The sequence below is a fragment of the Pan troglodytes genome, chromosome 5, assembly GCF_028858775.2.
Source record: "Pan troglodytes isolate AG18354 chromosome 5, NHGRI_mPanTro3-v2.0_pri, whole genome shotgun sequence".
Classification (NCBI taxonomy): Eukaryota; Metazoa; Chordata; class Mammalia; order Primates; family Hominidae; genus Pan; species Pan troglodytes.
This window is the reverse complement of record NC_072403.2, coordinates 111,923,872-111,939,555: the sequence shown is the minus strand read 5'-3', so window position 1 is coordinate 111,939,555 and position 15,684 is coordinate 111,923,872. Positions and strand designations below refer to the sequence as shown.

Here is a 15,684-nt window from a genome sequence, read left to right as displayed (position 1 = left end):
TATTAATATTTATTGAGTAGTTACCATGGGCCAGGTAAGTACTTCCTATATAAGGTAACATCCATAGTGCTTACCATGTTCTAAGTGATGGAGACACAGTAATAAACAAAAGAGGCCAAAGTCCCTGCCCTTGTAGAGCTGACATTCCAGTAGACTGAGGTAGATATGATTACCCCTGCACCACAGATGAAGAAGCTGAAGCTCAGAAATGTAGCAAGTAATTGACCGAATGAGGTATTAGGCACTGGTGTGTTCTACAACAAAATCTGTGGTTGTTATTTTTATACTAGGAGCAAGGAGGTGTAATCTCTGACCCTTTGTTACACCTGAGAACTGTGCCATAATGGTCATCACAGAAGGCTTTCAGACATACACAATATTGTTGGCACCTGAAATCTTTCTTTAAACTTACCTTATGAGAGTCAGGTTTGCTAAGTGTCTCCACATTCTTCTGTGACTTTTTTTAAAATTATACTCTTTATTACATTATATTGAAATTAACTTGTGTATGTCTGTCTCCCTCATTGAACTGTGGGCTCCCTAGAGCAGAACCATGTCTTATTTATCTTTATAACCAAATCAAGTTCAGGCACTGGCAAGAGTAGGAACCAGTGGTACAGAATTTGCAAACACTAGCATCTTTGAAATGCCGCATTGACTAGCAGTTTCTGCCCACCTCAAACCCATTGCTGTATCCTGATCAGTTCCTGACAAATTCTTGTTGGCTTGAACTTGTTTGAGCTTTAGTCTGTATAGGGGGAATGGAACTGCCAATGGAAAGAGAGATAGACTAAGAAATCTCACTTTTCAAGTGGATATCTTTTCTTCTGTGAGTATAATACCTCTAAATAGCCTGAAGGACAGAGCTCTCTGCTACCACTTATGATCACATAGTGCTTTGCATTTGATAAATTATTTTTACATTAATCACATTTGTTGCCTTATGAAGTGGGTAGGGCAAGTTTTACTTCCTCATTTTATCCATAATGAAGTTGAGGCTCAAAAACATTAAATGACTTCCCTCAAAGCACACAACTTACACAAGGGGCCTTTAGACTTGATTCCAATCCATACCTAGACCCATTACATAGATCTGTCTTCCCTACTGTATGAATTTTATCAATCCCACTATAAACATGTTTTATAATCTGGAATTTGTCAAATACAGTATGCCTTTGTTATGAGATAGTGGAGCTATTTTTACTCAATACACAAGGACACAATGTATCCTTGAAATAAAGAGATGAAATTCACCAAGATTGAGAAACAGTAAACCAGTGAGTTCTCTTCAATTTCCCTTTGGATTTATGGTGGTGCTACACTAAAACTGAGTAAATTAAATCATTCTCTGAATATCTATTCCAGTAAAATGAAGGTCATTTATAAATTATTTATAAATCATTATAATTCAAAAAACAAATGTAAATATTAAATGCAGGCATTTAAACATTTCACTCTCAAAGAATGAATGCATGGGAGGTAAAGATATGAGGCTAATTTGATGGGGACATGAAATGGTAAAACCTTAGAATTCTGAGCTACTGCCCCCCAAGAAAGATGTTAATGTGCACACAGGAAATTTCATGGCACCCACATTTCTGCTCTGTTTTCAGCTGTTATCTCAAAGACAAAGGGAGCAGACTATAACACTCCCATCCCTTTCCCACAGGGTGAGCAGGACTAATAGGTGGCTGCCCCGTTAATCCATTACACTGGCATAAGATATAACTAATAGTCCCACCAGAACAGCAGGCATTAATTGGGATTGTCCCAGATAAACTGAGATATATGGTAACCCTTGTAATAAGAGCATGCATTTCCCAGAGCATTTGGGGAGGTAATTATCCCTATAAACTCTGAAGCCAAAGCGAAACTTGTGCAAATTAATTGAGACTGAAAACTAGCCCTGGCATTTCTACCTTAGCCCAAGAAGCACTGGAGACATAGCAGAGGGTTACGGAACCTGATGCAGCAGGAGAAATACAGAGTGGATTAAGCCAAAGACAGTTCATTTAAATGTGTTTCCTCAAAGTTTCTCATAATTCCTAAGGATGGAGTTGGATATTAACATCCACTTTCTCTATTTATATTATATATAGTTTATTAGCTATAACTAGGCTTAGGAAAACTGTTTAGTAGAGTACGTAGTTCTCATTCCAAATATTAAAGGCAGTAGTTCACAGTGAATCTTGGTGATTGTCTCTCTTAGAACCCAAGGTAAAAAACATGAAAAAACCCTTCATGTTTTTTCAAAGAATAAAAACTAGGCTGTATACCTCAACTCACTAACACATCACGATTCTGCTAGCCAACATGAGCAAACTCATAAAAATGACTTACTTTAAGAATACTCAATTAACATGTCTTACTTCTATCTTAAGAATGCATATCATACTTTCATTTCATTTGCACTGTAACTATTCATGTGTTTATTTTCACCACAAGATTTGAAGGTCCTCATTGGCAGGGATGATATCTTGTTCATCTTTGTACCCCTAGTATCTGGAATAATTCTCCAAGCATTTTATTATTGGAAATAAATGTCTTTTAAAAGTACCACTTATAAAATGAAAGATTTTTAAAATGAAAGAATTTTACTAACGCTTTAGTTAATAGATAGCACCTTACCATAGACCAGCCAGCTAGGGGCAAATATAGTGAGAAGAAAGAAGTCCACTTAGAAGAAGGAAAAAAAGTATAAAAGGTCAACTGATTTTTCACTTTAAGACATTCCAGGTCATAATGTTTTATGCTTACTGAGACAGCTTATATGATAAGCTATGACCATTCTTCAAGAAGTTGGAAAGAAATAAATTCTTGTACAAACATCACTGCCAATGGTGTTGAACATGAGCACCTGTGTTTGAAATGAAAGCACAGGCCAAGACCCCTTAGGGAATATAAACAGATATCAACAATGAATCATAGTTACCAAATTAAATGAAAAAGGAGGTGTTTTCTATATGTTTCCTGAAACCCATGTGTTTTCTTTTGTGCTTGAAAGCAGTCCCAAGCCTTGGCATTGTGACTAAGCTTGAAAAAGAATTCTCCTGAAAGTGCTCCCCATTTCTCAAAAATTAAGAGAAAAAGAGATCAGCCAGTATTTTAGGTTATTCATTCTCATTTTTAACACCAACATAGCTGCTAAGTAATTTTAATAGCAAATATTAGATATGTTATTTGAAAAAAAGAATTTAATTAAAATTGATCAATATAATTCATTGGTCATTTACTTAAAAAATGAATGTTCTTTATACTGATTATAAAATCATTCTGAAATTTGGCTAGCACCAGAAGTGGAAAATAATTCTTACTCATTTAGAAATTTAGAGCCATACCAGACAAGTCACTGATGTGAAATTCAGCAGCCATGAGAAGGTAAATGGGGATTTACTAATAAGTAAACTTTATGAATCTGATTGATTGGTAAGGCTTGAAAATCATTGTCAGTTGTTCTAAGAGTTCATCCACGTTTCTTAATAGCAAGTTTAGGACTTAGGCAAACTGCTCTTCTTTGTTTTTTTTTTAATCTAAAGTGTATATTTTATATAATATTATTATAATATAAAGGTAAAAAATGAAATGAGTTTGGGAAGTAATGAAATAATGCAGTCCTTCTCAGAGCCTTTAATATATTAATGTGGGTTATGACTCTGAGAAGAGGGAGTTATATGTGTCCCAAACTCTTTTGACTATTATATTAGTTATCTACTGCCACAATAATTCCAGATGGCAAACCACACCAAAATTCAGTGTCTCAGAACAATCTTCATTTATTCTCACAGAGCTGAAGTTTGACTGGAACACTTTTGCTTCAAGCAGCAGGCCTGGGAATTTGTGTTTTCTATGCTTCTCTCATCCTCCTTGGCCTAGCAGGCTAGCCAGGACATGTTCTTCTTGGACAATGCCAGAGGTACAAAAGAGGCAGTGAAAATGCACTAAGTTTCTTAAGTCCTACTCCTAAAATTGTCATACTGGGTCTGTAATCCATATTCAGCTGGACAAAGCAAGTCACATAGCCAAGCCCAAAGTCAGGGAGTGATGAAATACGCTCCATCCATGATGAGGCCATTGCAAGGAGTGGATCTAAGGAGGGGTTAAAGAGCTAGGACCAACAATTGTCTCACAACAAAACTCTTTGTTTATGGATCATCTCATGGAACTAGTGCTCCACAGAACACACTTTTGGAAACACTGCAATATCTCACTGCTTTTTATGCAATGCTTATGTTAGTGGGCACAAAATGACATCTGACTAACTTTCTGAGAATTTCCTAATTCAGGCTAATTTCCTGAGATGCTGCAGCCTGAGAGACATTTTAAAATATTATAATCTAAATGGAACCCACTACTAGATTCCTAGCAGAAATTCTTCTTGTTAATAGGTCTTTAAAATCCCTTCTGTTGTGAAAACTCAATGAAAATTCAGCTTATAGAGTCAATATGGACACAGCGGGTTCAGTTTAGAGAGAGATCATTTTCCTAGAGAGCCTCAGTCAGGATTCTGCAAAGGATGTTGGAGGGAATCAGATGCTTTGATAGGAGTGGATGATTAAGACTAAGTTCTCAGAGACTGTGCTTCGAGGAAGTGCAGAGCCAAAGACCAAGCTGGGTAGCAGATGATTGCAGAGACAAGTAATATCCCAGCCCAGGCCAGTGAGGAGCTCAAGAACAGCCTGGGTCCTCAGAAGAAAGCCATGCCAAGTCAGCAGAGAGATGTTCCTGAACAATCCCTTAATGAGAAGGAATAGAGATCAGGACCCGCTGCGGACACTCTGCAGTCCATGGTATATACACAGTTGGAACACAATAAGCCTCATTCTCATCAGCATGAGGGGTCAGTCATTGCATCAATCTCTTTTATTTTTATAAAACCAGAATTAATGAGACTCACCAAAAATCCTTGAACCAAATGAAAGGTTTTCTGATAAGCATAGTCAGAAGTCTGTAGCCATAGTAGGACAACACCAGGTCAGCCGGAGCTCTGCCCACAAATCCACCTCCCAGCACATAAATTGCCAGTAACCTGAAGAGCTTTGTCTGACAAACTTCCCAGTTTCCAGCTGAGAAAAAAAGGCAGGGACTTTACAGGGGTGGGGTTTTAACTGGGCATTCTGGCTCTCCTGCTGCTATCTAAAGAATGTTACCTCATCAGAAAGCTCAAGGTCCAGGGTGAGAATTAGGTGGGATTCTATTTCTGGTTCAGCCTCTGTTTCACTGTCTATGGTTTACTTTAACTTTTAACCTCAGTTTCTTTATTAGTAAAATGGGATAACACCCATCTTGTGTACCTTCCAATTATTATAAAAATAATGTAATGATACTTTTTAAAGTATGCATAAAAAGTGGCACCAAAATGTAAGGTAAGGCCACATATCCTCCATTGACACCAATAGAAATTGTCAAACATAAGCAAGGATGCAATTAAGCCTCATATGCTAATATTTCCCTAAATAGTGATGTCTAGCACAGGCTTTTTAGCCACCAATGCTCCATAAAACACAATACAATATATTGGGCTAGAAAAAAAAAGTATTCTTCACTTTTCAATTTAGCAACAACAACAAAATGAGATTTATTCATCCTTCATTTAGAGTACACAACTAGATAGAATTCGTCAACATCATCATCCTCATCATTATCAATCACTGGAACAAAGAATTGAAGTAGCAAAAATTGGCATTGCCAATATTCCTGTCTTTTTTTAAAATGGATTGCCTACAAATGAGAAATTCAAGACAAGCCACTCTGAGTTTTCTTTGAAACGACTTAACATTTGGTCAGGGATAGGAAAGTTGAACAGGAAAATATACATCAAAATTTTAACTTGGAAAAAAACATAAGGTGTATAAACTTATAGTGGACTGAATTTTTATATTATCAGAGAACTAGAAAAGGCTTTTCCACAAGGGTATTGTAGAGGGCGTTTAGATAATCAGCCTAATAAATGGGTCAAGTGTTTCTTCTTGTTTTTCTTTCCTAAGAGATGCTTTGAAATCTCCCACTTTGAAATCCAAATTCTCTTTAAATTTAATCTCCCATCCTCATATCTCCTTGATTTTTCTGAGAGATTTTAGAGATGATGTCTTTTTGCACAAACACTAACTCTAAGGCGACTTCCAGTTCTGAAATGTATAATGATTGACTCTACACTTGCTTTTAAAAATTCTGATCTGTTGAATTTTGAAATTTTAACCAATTTCACTAACCTTTCAAGTTTTTCTCATTTTCCTAACTTAATGTGAAATACAGGACATTTTGCCATGCCACTCTGACTACTCATATTATAGATGAAGGAAGGATTCTGAAAGGTGCTCTAATGACTATAATTATCATAGGGACCACATATTGAGCACTAACTACATGGCAGGCCTGATTTGAGGGCTTTTGCATATGTCAAGCCAGTGAAGCCTCTTAGCATCCCTGGGAGGGAAGTTTTACAATTCTGGTAGTACCAAATGAGCAACTGAGGATTAGAAACATTAAAGAACCTGCCCGAGGTCATATGCCTAACAGTAAATGATAAAGCTGAGGTGGAATGCGGGGCGGGCTGCCTGTCTCCAAAATCGTATGAGGCTCCCTTGGGTGGAAAGTGATCCAACTCCAGCTTCGTCCTTGTCACCTTATTTGCTAAGTAGCTACTAAGGCCAGCAGATTTGATCAGGGTGCAAGCATGAGGCTAAAGATCATTATAAAGCAGTTGTACTGGGTGGATTAAAAGTTCGTGAAAACAAAACAAGTTCCTTGGTGGTATTATAGGTTTCTTCTTTCCTCTCTCCTTTCCCCCTTCCCTTCCTTTAAACCTTTGGTACATCAATAAACATTTGTTCATATAAAATGAAGGTCGAGTTTCTATTACTGCTTAGCTGAAAACACCTACAAATGTTCACAGGAACTTTAGTGACTACCAGTCTAGATAAGCACTTGAAAATAAGAAAGAACAAGCTCCGCGAGAGCAGAGATGCCTTCAGATTTTATTCGCGAAGGCACCCCACGCTCCTAGAAAAGAGCACGACGCACCCGATGCTCGGATTGGATGAAGTGGCAAAGGTAACCCCACTGGTTCGGGCGTTTGGCTGTTCCTGTGCCTGGACCCCCGCTTTGGAAATGGAGGTGGGGCTGGCTCCCAACCTGTCTCAGAGACCCTCGCACTCCTCCCCCACCTTCCGTCAGCTGGGACCCGCTGAGAGCCGTTTTTGGTCACGCGCGCTTAGCGGATAGACCTGCAGTCCCGCAGAGAGGAAGGGCGCCCGGGCTGTCCGCCGCGCGGGGAGGACGCAAGCACCCAGGTGACGTCCCGCGGGCCGCCGCGCGAGGGCCGGGCTCTGGCGTGGGCGCGCCCCAGGGCCGGTGGGCTGCGCTCCCGGGAAGGTCTGGCGCCTGGTCCACCAGTCGCCCCTCCCCGGGGCTGGCTCGCCGGTAGTGTCTGATTGCTGGGGGATCCCCCTCCATCCCCAGAAGGTACAAAGGTTGGCTCTGTGGAGGCACCTAGGAGACGGAGCGGGGCGGGTGGGTGGCCGGCTGGTTTCACACTCGGCAAAGAAAATGGAAACACAGGTGGGAAAAGAAAAAGGGAGTGGCTTTCCGGGAAGCAGCGGCCCCTACCGAGACCGCTGGAGCGCACCGGGCTAGTTCATCCCGGCTCTCCATGGGGACTAAAGAGGCTGAACTGAAGTGGCGAAGGCGAGGAGGCGATCACTGGCTTGTTTGCTAAGAGTTCGGGAAGGCTTTTTTGAACTAGAAAAGACAAATTCAGTTCTTCCTCCAGGTAGATCCCCGTGTCCCCTGTACGCGCCTCCGGACGGCCTTCTGTGAAGCCCCCCTTCCCACTTAGTTAACTTAGTTAATATTATTCCTCTGTCACAGGACTCCTGCACGGTCAGGTCATCTGAACTCCTCAGTGGCCCTAGGGAAGTTAGTTAGCAGCTGTCAGAGAACTGGGGAGAGGAGGCAGGTGGTAGCCTAGGCCCTTTGCAACTCAGCTGGGGCTTCTGACAGCCTTTGAAAAATTCTTTCTAAAAATGTGCTTCTTGTATTTTTTAATGAGGCTTTGCCCCAAAGCCTAATATCTTTGAGGTGGAATCTTCTTATTAAAATGGCCCTGAAGCTACCACTAAAGAATCAGGCATGAACATAAAATCTTCTGGATTTGAGGAATGCGCAGTTCTAATTTCATAGAACTTAGCTCAGGGCAAATGGGGAGGCAATCTGTTTTCAATGAATGTTTTCTGACTTCTTAATAATGCATTTTTCTACTTAAATAATAACCTGTTTGTTAGTATAACTTAGTGGGTAGAGATGGGGGGGTGGGGATGCTGACTGGCTGGAAATGGCTGGATTGGGTTGGTAACCCATTATTTGTGTTTCATTTGGATCAGGCATATGTTTAATGTCACAATTGAATTGGCCTTTTGCAGAGCAGACATGCCCTCACTTACTGTCTTATGGCTATGACAAGATAATTACAAGGGCAATGTTATTCGACTCTTAGCCTAACACAGACTATTAGACTGCACAAAGCATTCCAATTACAAGAAAAAAGTTTTTCAGGCCTGGGGAATAAAGTACCACCAATGTACAGGCCACAGAATGTTTCTGAAATATTAATGTAGATAGTTAAACGGAGATTGAATAGGGAAGGAAAAGCCACCAGGCACTGTAAAGAGGAGCCAGGAACAATCCTACGGGTCCAAGATGCTGTGAGAGAACCAATTTCATTTTTAGTGTCAGCCTGGCTCTCCTCAAAAACTAGAAATAGATTTTGAGGGGAGGTCTGTTGTGTATACTGCTAAGTCCAGTGTCTATTTTGAGAGGCAAGCCTGTAGATTTAACCCAAGTTGTGGGCTAAATGCATAAGAGGCAGCAATTATCCTACCAGACCCCAAATTCCCCCGCCTAGCACTTTAGTCCTAGAGTCAGGTGTGCAGGAGGGAGCCTCCCCCTTCACAGGACCTTTGGATGCCCATTAGAACTATGGCTCAGGACACTGTCTAGTCAGAGGTCCTAAATGCCCTGCAAGGGACAGTCACAGCTCCCACTCCACAAGGGATGGAAAATGTCCCTGTGCCCTGAAGATGCCGGGATGCCTCTGCCTTCTGCAGTGACACCCCCTCACCCAACATGACTCCTCTTCCTTCAACCCAGCTGGAAGAAACCCAAGCTATCACTTATTCAGCCTCCAATTTACTCATCTCCAATCCCTTATACATTTATTTTTAACATTCTGATTCTCAGAAATGAAATGAAATATATACAGGTGGGGAAATTAGAGCAAAGCTGGAAATGAGAAGAACCTTCTTCATGCCTCAGGGCTGAAGAAAAGAAAAACACTTTTGTCAAGAGCCTGCTCTGTTTTAGGCAATGTTCGCATGCCTCATTTCTTTTTTCTTTTCTTTTCTTTTTTTTTTTTTTTTTTTTTTTTTTTTTTTTTTTTGAGACGGAGTCTCACTCTGTCACCCAGGTTGGAGTGCAGTGTCGTGCGGTCTCTGCTCACTGCAAGCTCCGCCTCCTGGGTTCACGCCATTCTCCTGCCTCAGCCTGCAGAGTAGCTGGGACTACAGGCGCCCACCACCATGCCCAGCTAATTTTTTGTATTTTTAGTAGAGACTGGGTTTCACCATGTTGCTCAGGATGGTCTCGATCTCCTGACCTCCTGATCCACCTGCCTCGGCCTCCCAAAGTGCTGGGATTAACAGGCGTGAGCCACCGCGCCCCGGCCTCAGATGCTTCATTTCATTAAATCCTCACGATAACTATGTAGAGAGTATTATTCTCACCTCACCTATGGGGAAACTGAGGCTCAGACAGGTTGGTGACTACCTAAAGTCACACTGCTAAAAATGACAGAGCCAAGATTAGGTCCAAATTTATCAAAGTCTTCTAGGAAGGCCTTTATGCTTTGCTGGTGAGGGCTGTCAGGAAAAGCCCAAGCAGCTCTGTCCTCCAGCCCCATCTGTCTCCCAGCTTCCCTGAGGAGGATGCACTGAGGCTAAATCTTCCAGAAGCTGTGCCTGGAGAGCATGTATTCACCGCTAGGGTCTCCTGTGGAGGTCCTGGGCCCCATAGGCGGCTCTGCTCCCCTCTTTTCCCCACTCTTTATCTCCATGCCCGCACCTTCTCACTCCTCTGACCCCAAACTGTTCGATGCTACAATTTCAGAACCATTGGCATATGCCCTTTCTCTCCCTGGGGTTACCACCCTTTCACCACATGCTTGGGTTTCTTCTTTCTGTCCCATCCCAACATTATTGGGAATCTCATAAAGACCCCTCCAAATAAAGCAGGAGACGCATATCTAAGGACATACTAGATGTGGCTCCAAGGTCTGAAGAACCGAGGGCCTGGAGCTTCCAAGCAGCTGATACCCTGATCAGGGTGGGAAGGAGGAGAGGTGGATACTGAGGCCCTGGGCAGGGTCCAGGATTGGGTCTCCTCTGTCTTGGTGAAGGGCAGGAAGATAAGAAAAAAAAATGTAGAGAGAGACAGAGAGGAGACAGAATTATGTAAATGGCTTTTATCCAGGGAAAAGTTTATGATTATAGAAAAGTTTTTAAAAATTAGATTGATTGTGTAAAATTAATGCTGATGAAATGACAGTCTTTTGTAAATTTCTTATGACTTACAGCTAATTGCCATGCAGCTCAGTAACAATTGTGTATTTCATTAAATACAGTTCCAAATAACTTTACCGTACATTTTACTTAATTAACATACATTTTAAAATCTTTCTATACTCTCAGGACTAATAAAGTTTCTCTTGAATACTAGCTTCTGGCATGATTATCTGATCATCATTGAAGTAAATGAATACACACACACACATACAGGGTAAATAGTGTGTTTATCATATGACTCTAACATTAAGAGAGACATAGATAGAAACCACGTTTTATGAGAACAAGTTTTATCTTTGGGATTTGTATTAAGCATGTAAAATATTGGCAAAGCTTTTGCTATGCTGAACTCAAGTCTGACACATTTAGTAGCTCATTACTCCAATTTTAATGTAAGGTTGCAAAACACTGAAATCTCATCACCTGGGTCCCACCTTGTTCTAAATATACCTGACATCCCAAACCTTCTAAATAATTGAGCTAATTCATTTACAATGCTCTGCTCACTTTCATTAAGATGGAATTTAGTTTTTGTTTTGTTTTTTAAAGCCAATGAACTTGCAAGTTTACTTGGTTGAAAATGCTTTTTAATCTTAGAAATGTAAAAAGATTATATATTGCTACTTAAAAAAATCTAGGCGAATTTTTTCTCCAACTAAAATTCTTCAGAAATTTAAAAGAAGCTGCTCTCTTTGAGGGAGATTATTTCACGGAGCACATATAAAAACATTTTTTCAAATAAAAATGTTATAAAATTGTGTACTATTAAGGCATTTCATTGCATAAATTCTGCCTAAAATATTTTATATTTTCAAAAAGTGGAAGGTGAGTACAGTTTGTTGTTTACAGAGAGCCTCTGTATCAGAGACTTATGTAATGTTCTCGAAATATGTCTTGATTCTTTCAAGCAGCAGTGATGGCTTATTAAGCAAAGTCTATGTAGCTCTTCAGGAGCAGTTTGGGACCCTAAAGAGAGAGGAAACATTTCAGGGGGACCATTGTTCCCATCGTCTTCTCAGGGTAGAGGTCAAAGGTCAACACATAGTTTTAGAGCCTGACAAAACTGGGTTCAATTTTTGGCCCACCACTCACTTACAGAGGAACCTGAGCAATATCCTCACCCTCTTAGCCTCAGTATTCTCTTTGGCAAAATGAAGATAATAGTAATTTTACCTTTGATCTGACTGTGAACTTTAAATGAGGTAATGTACATAAGGTACTTAATACAGTATCTGGCACATTACAAACATTCTATAAATCTTGCTTAAAATTGGTACTTTACCTCTTTATCTTGTTTTTTATGTCTTCCTTCATGAAAATCTAGGCAATAATTTTTTTTGAATTTCATACAGGGTCATGCTCTGTCGCCCAGGCTAGAGTGCACTTACACAGTCTTAGCACATTGTAACCTCAAACTCCTGGGCTCAAATGATCCTTCTGGTAGGTAGTAACTTTAAACCTGTGGTGTATTTCATATGATCTTAGACCCTCTTTCAGCCATTGGAAGTGCTTGTTCTTAACCTGTGTTTAATATTTATTTTTCTCATAGGAGTCATAAGTGTTTTCATAAGTATGACTATGTACATGCATGTGGGTAAATATCCATTTAGCTCATGGAGACATTCAGGCTGGTCTCTTAATTGACTCATAACGGCCTTGAGAAGCTAACATTAGTCATAAATAAATACTACCTGATGGCCATTCTGGAAGAGAAACCCAGTATGCCATTCATTATATGGAAAAAGTTATATGCCTGCTAGTAGCAACTTGTGCCCAATAACAATCAACTATTAGAAGATGCACGTAAAAAAGATGGAGTGATGTGTCTTCTAATCCTCTATAGTATTTAAGAATGTTCAAAAGTGAGAGGCAGAGGGTAAAAGGAAGGTCTTTCTGTTCTATTTCTACCTATGAGAAATGTTGTTGATTGATTATCTCGTTTTTCCTTGCCTTGAGTTTGGGTGGCTCTGAGTTTCAGGCAAGTGTGTGTCCATTTCTAGCCCTGTGGGTGGGGGGATGAATTGAGATTATTTTAGACCAATTACTGTAATTTCACTCCTCCTACCAATGCAATGATTGGTTTGGCAAAGAGCATGTGACACAATTCCAGCCATTGATACTTGTGGGCCAGTGTGCAAAAGAGGCTGCTGGGAAAGGACTGCACTTTCTTTAAAATGTCCACAAAGAAGGGATGGTCCTTTCTGGCTTTTATTGTGCTTACATGAGGATGAGGACTAGCTGCTGTAATCATCTGGTATCCCTGTGGGGACCATCCTTGGAAAAGATTTGTATACTGAGGATAGCTGCAGTGGAAAAGAAGGAAAAGACCTGGACTCTGATGTCACCATTAGGCCACTGAAATAAGCAATCTTGAAAGTACCACCCTGTCTTCCCCTGTGAAAGTCTACCCTATGGACTTCACTGTTATGTTTAAGCTATTTAGGGCTGGGTCTTCTGAAACTGACAGTAGGAGACAGCCCAAATGATTTACACACCAGCCATAGAGAACCAAATCAGAAAACTCTTGCAATGAATCCATCCCTTGGGACATCAAATGAGTTAAATATTCTGCTGAAGTCTATGGCTGCCTTAGTTCCAGAGATGCAAATAATCCCTAATGATTTTTAACTTAGCCTCCTGTTTTAAAGCCTTTTTGAAAAAATGATTAACCCTCTATAGACTTGTTGGTCTCTTGTTTCCTTTTCTTTTCTTTCAATATTGGCCTGCCAATCTTATCAATAAAAAATAACCTTTTGTGCCCACATGAAAAATTTTAAAACAGTGTTTATTTTGGGGTGCTAATGAAGTGACTTCAGTCACTTTTATATGTTTATCCATTTATTTCAATTTTTATTGTTTTTTAACTCTTAATGTCTTATATTTTGCTTACTTTTTCTGTGTACTGTTTTGATCTCTTTTGCTTTCAGTGCAGTTAAAGCATATGTCTGTATGTGTGTGTACGCAGACTTTCAGAAGAAGCATAATGTAGTGGAAAAAGCATGGAATGTTGTGTCAAACTTTGGTTTAAATCCTGACTCTGTTATCTAATTTTTGTATAGTTTTTGACAAATTCCTTAACCCAAAGCAAAAAGAATGGCAGCGAGCGTGGAATGTATTTAATTGTAGAACTAATCCTAAAGCAAGGGTGGGGATTTGGATGGCATACTATATGCTGTGAAAAAATTTAATTACATACCTATCCAAAACTGGAAGAGGAAGAGGGAAAGAAGGTGGAAGCTAGAGTAAATTCACTTATGGCCTCGTGTAATATATCTGAGTCAAAGGATATATTATTCAACCTGACAAAACAAGTATTTAAAGTATAAGGATTAGCCGGGTGCAGTGGCATGCGCCTGTAATCCCAGCTACTTGGGAGGTTGAGGCAGGCGAATCGCTTGAACCCAGGAGGCGGAGGTTGCAGTGAGCCAAGATCACACCGCTGCACTCCACCCTGGGCAGCAGAGCAAGACTCCGTCTCAATAAATAAATAAATAAATAAATACAACACAACAAAACACAACAAACACAATACAATAGAGTATAAGAACATTAAAATGTACAAAGCTAAAACTAAAAATATCATTTGTTGACCAAAATTGAGCAGTGGAGGGCCAGAAGAAAAAAGCAAGGAAGGGGAAATATGCCAATGTTATCATTTCCTTTTTTATATTTTTATATACTTAAGGGTCCATGTATATATATATTATACTTATGTATATATATTATACATGTATATTATACGTGTATATATTATACATGTATATTATACGTATGTATATTATACATGTATATATATTATATACTTAAGGGTCCATGTATATACTTAAGGGTCCATGTATATAATATATCCATGTGTTACATGGATATATTTCATAGTGGTGAAGTCTGGGGCTATTAGTGTACCTATCACCCAAATAGGATATATTGTACCCTATAGGAATTATTCCATCCCTCACCCGCCTCCCACCTTCCCACCTTTTGGAATCTCCGTGTCTATTATTCCTCTCTGTATGTCCACATGTACCCATTGTTTAGCTCCCACTTATAAGTGAGAATATGTGGTTTTTGACTTTCTGTTTCAAGTCATTTCAATTAGAATAATGACCTCCAGTTCCATCTATGTTGCCATAAAAGACATTATTTCATTATTTTTTATGACTGAGTAGGATTCCATAGTATACATATATACCACATTTTCTTTATCTGCTCATCAGTTGATGGACACTTAGGTTGACTGCATGACTTTGCTAATGTAAACAGCATTAGATAAACATACAAGTGTAGGAGTCTTTTTGATACATGATTTCTTTTTTGGGGGTAGATACCCAGTGATGGGATGACTATATCAAAGCTTAGTTCTTTTTTTACTTCCTTGAGAAATCTTCATACTGTTTTCTGTAAAGTTGTACTAATTTACATTTCCACTAACAATGTAAAAGTATTCCTTTTCTCTGCATCCTTCCCAATATCTGTTGATTTTTGACTTTTTAATAATATTCATTCTGGCTGGTATAAGTGGTATCTCATTATGGTTTTAATTTGCATTTCTCTGATGATTAGTGATATTGAGCATTTTTCATATGTTTTTTGGCCATTTGTATGTCTTCTTTTGAAAAATGTCTGTTCATGTCCATTGCTTGCTTTTTAATAGGGTTATTTGAGTTTTTTTCCTGTTGATTTGTTTCAGTTCCTTGTAGATTCTGAATATTAGCCCTTTGTCAGATGCAATGTTTGCAAATATCTTCGCCTATTCTGTAGGTTGTCTGTTTACTCTGTTGATTATTTCTTTTGATGTAAAAAAGATTTTTAGTTCGATTAAATCCCATTTGCCTATTGTTTTTGTTGTATTTCTTTTTGAGGACTTAGTCATAAATTCTTTGCCTAGGCCAATGTCCAGAATAGTTTTGCCTAGGTTTTCTTCTAGGATTTTTGTAGTTTCAGGTCTTACATTTAAGTCTAATCAATTTTGCATTAACTTTTGTATATGCTGAGAGATGCGTGTCCAATTCCATTCTTCTGCATATGACTATTCAATTTTCCCATTACCACTTATTTAATAGGGTGTACTTCC

At 39.3% G+C, this 15,684-nt stretch overlaps 1 protein-coding gene across 5 annotated transcripts in view; it reads left to right on the top strand.

Moving 5' to 3' along the window:
• The first annotated feature begins 6,960 nt into the window (after positions 1-6,960).
• MCHR2 (melanin concentrating hormone receptor 2) overlaps positions 6,961-15,684 on the top strand; it is a 75,888-nt gene continuing 67,164 nt past the window's right edge. For 2 of the 5 annotated variants that reach the window (XM_054686169.2, XM_016956048.4), the window contains exon 1: positions 7,292-7,461. The gene's annotated coding sequence lies outside the window, so the exon portion shown is untranslated. The other 3 variants (XM_001141159.7, XM_001141240.6, XM_009451712.5) reach the window with 3 other exon arrangements.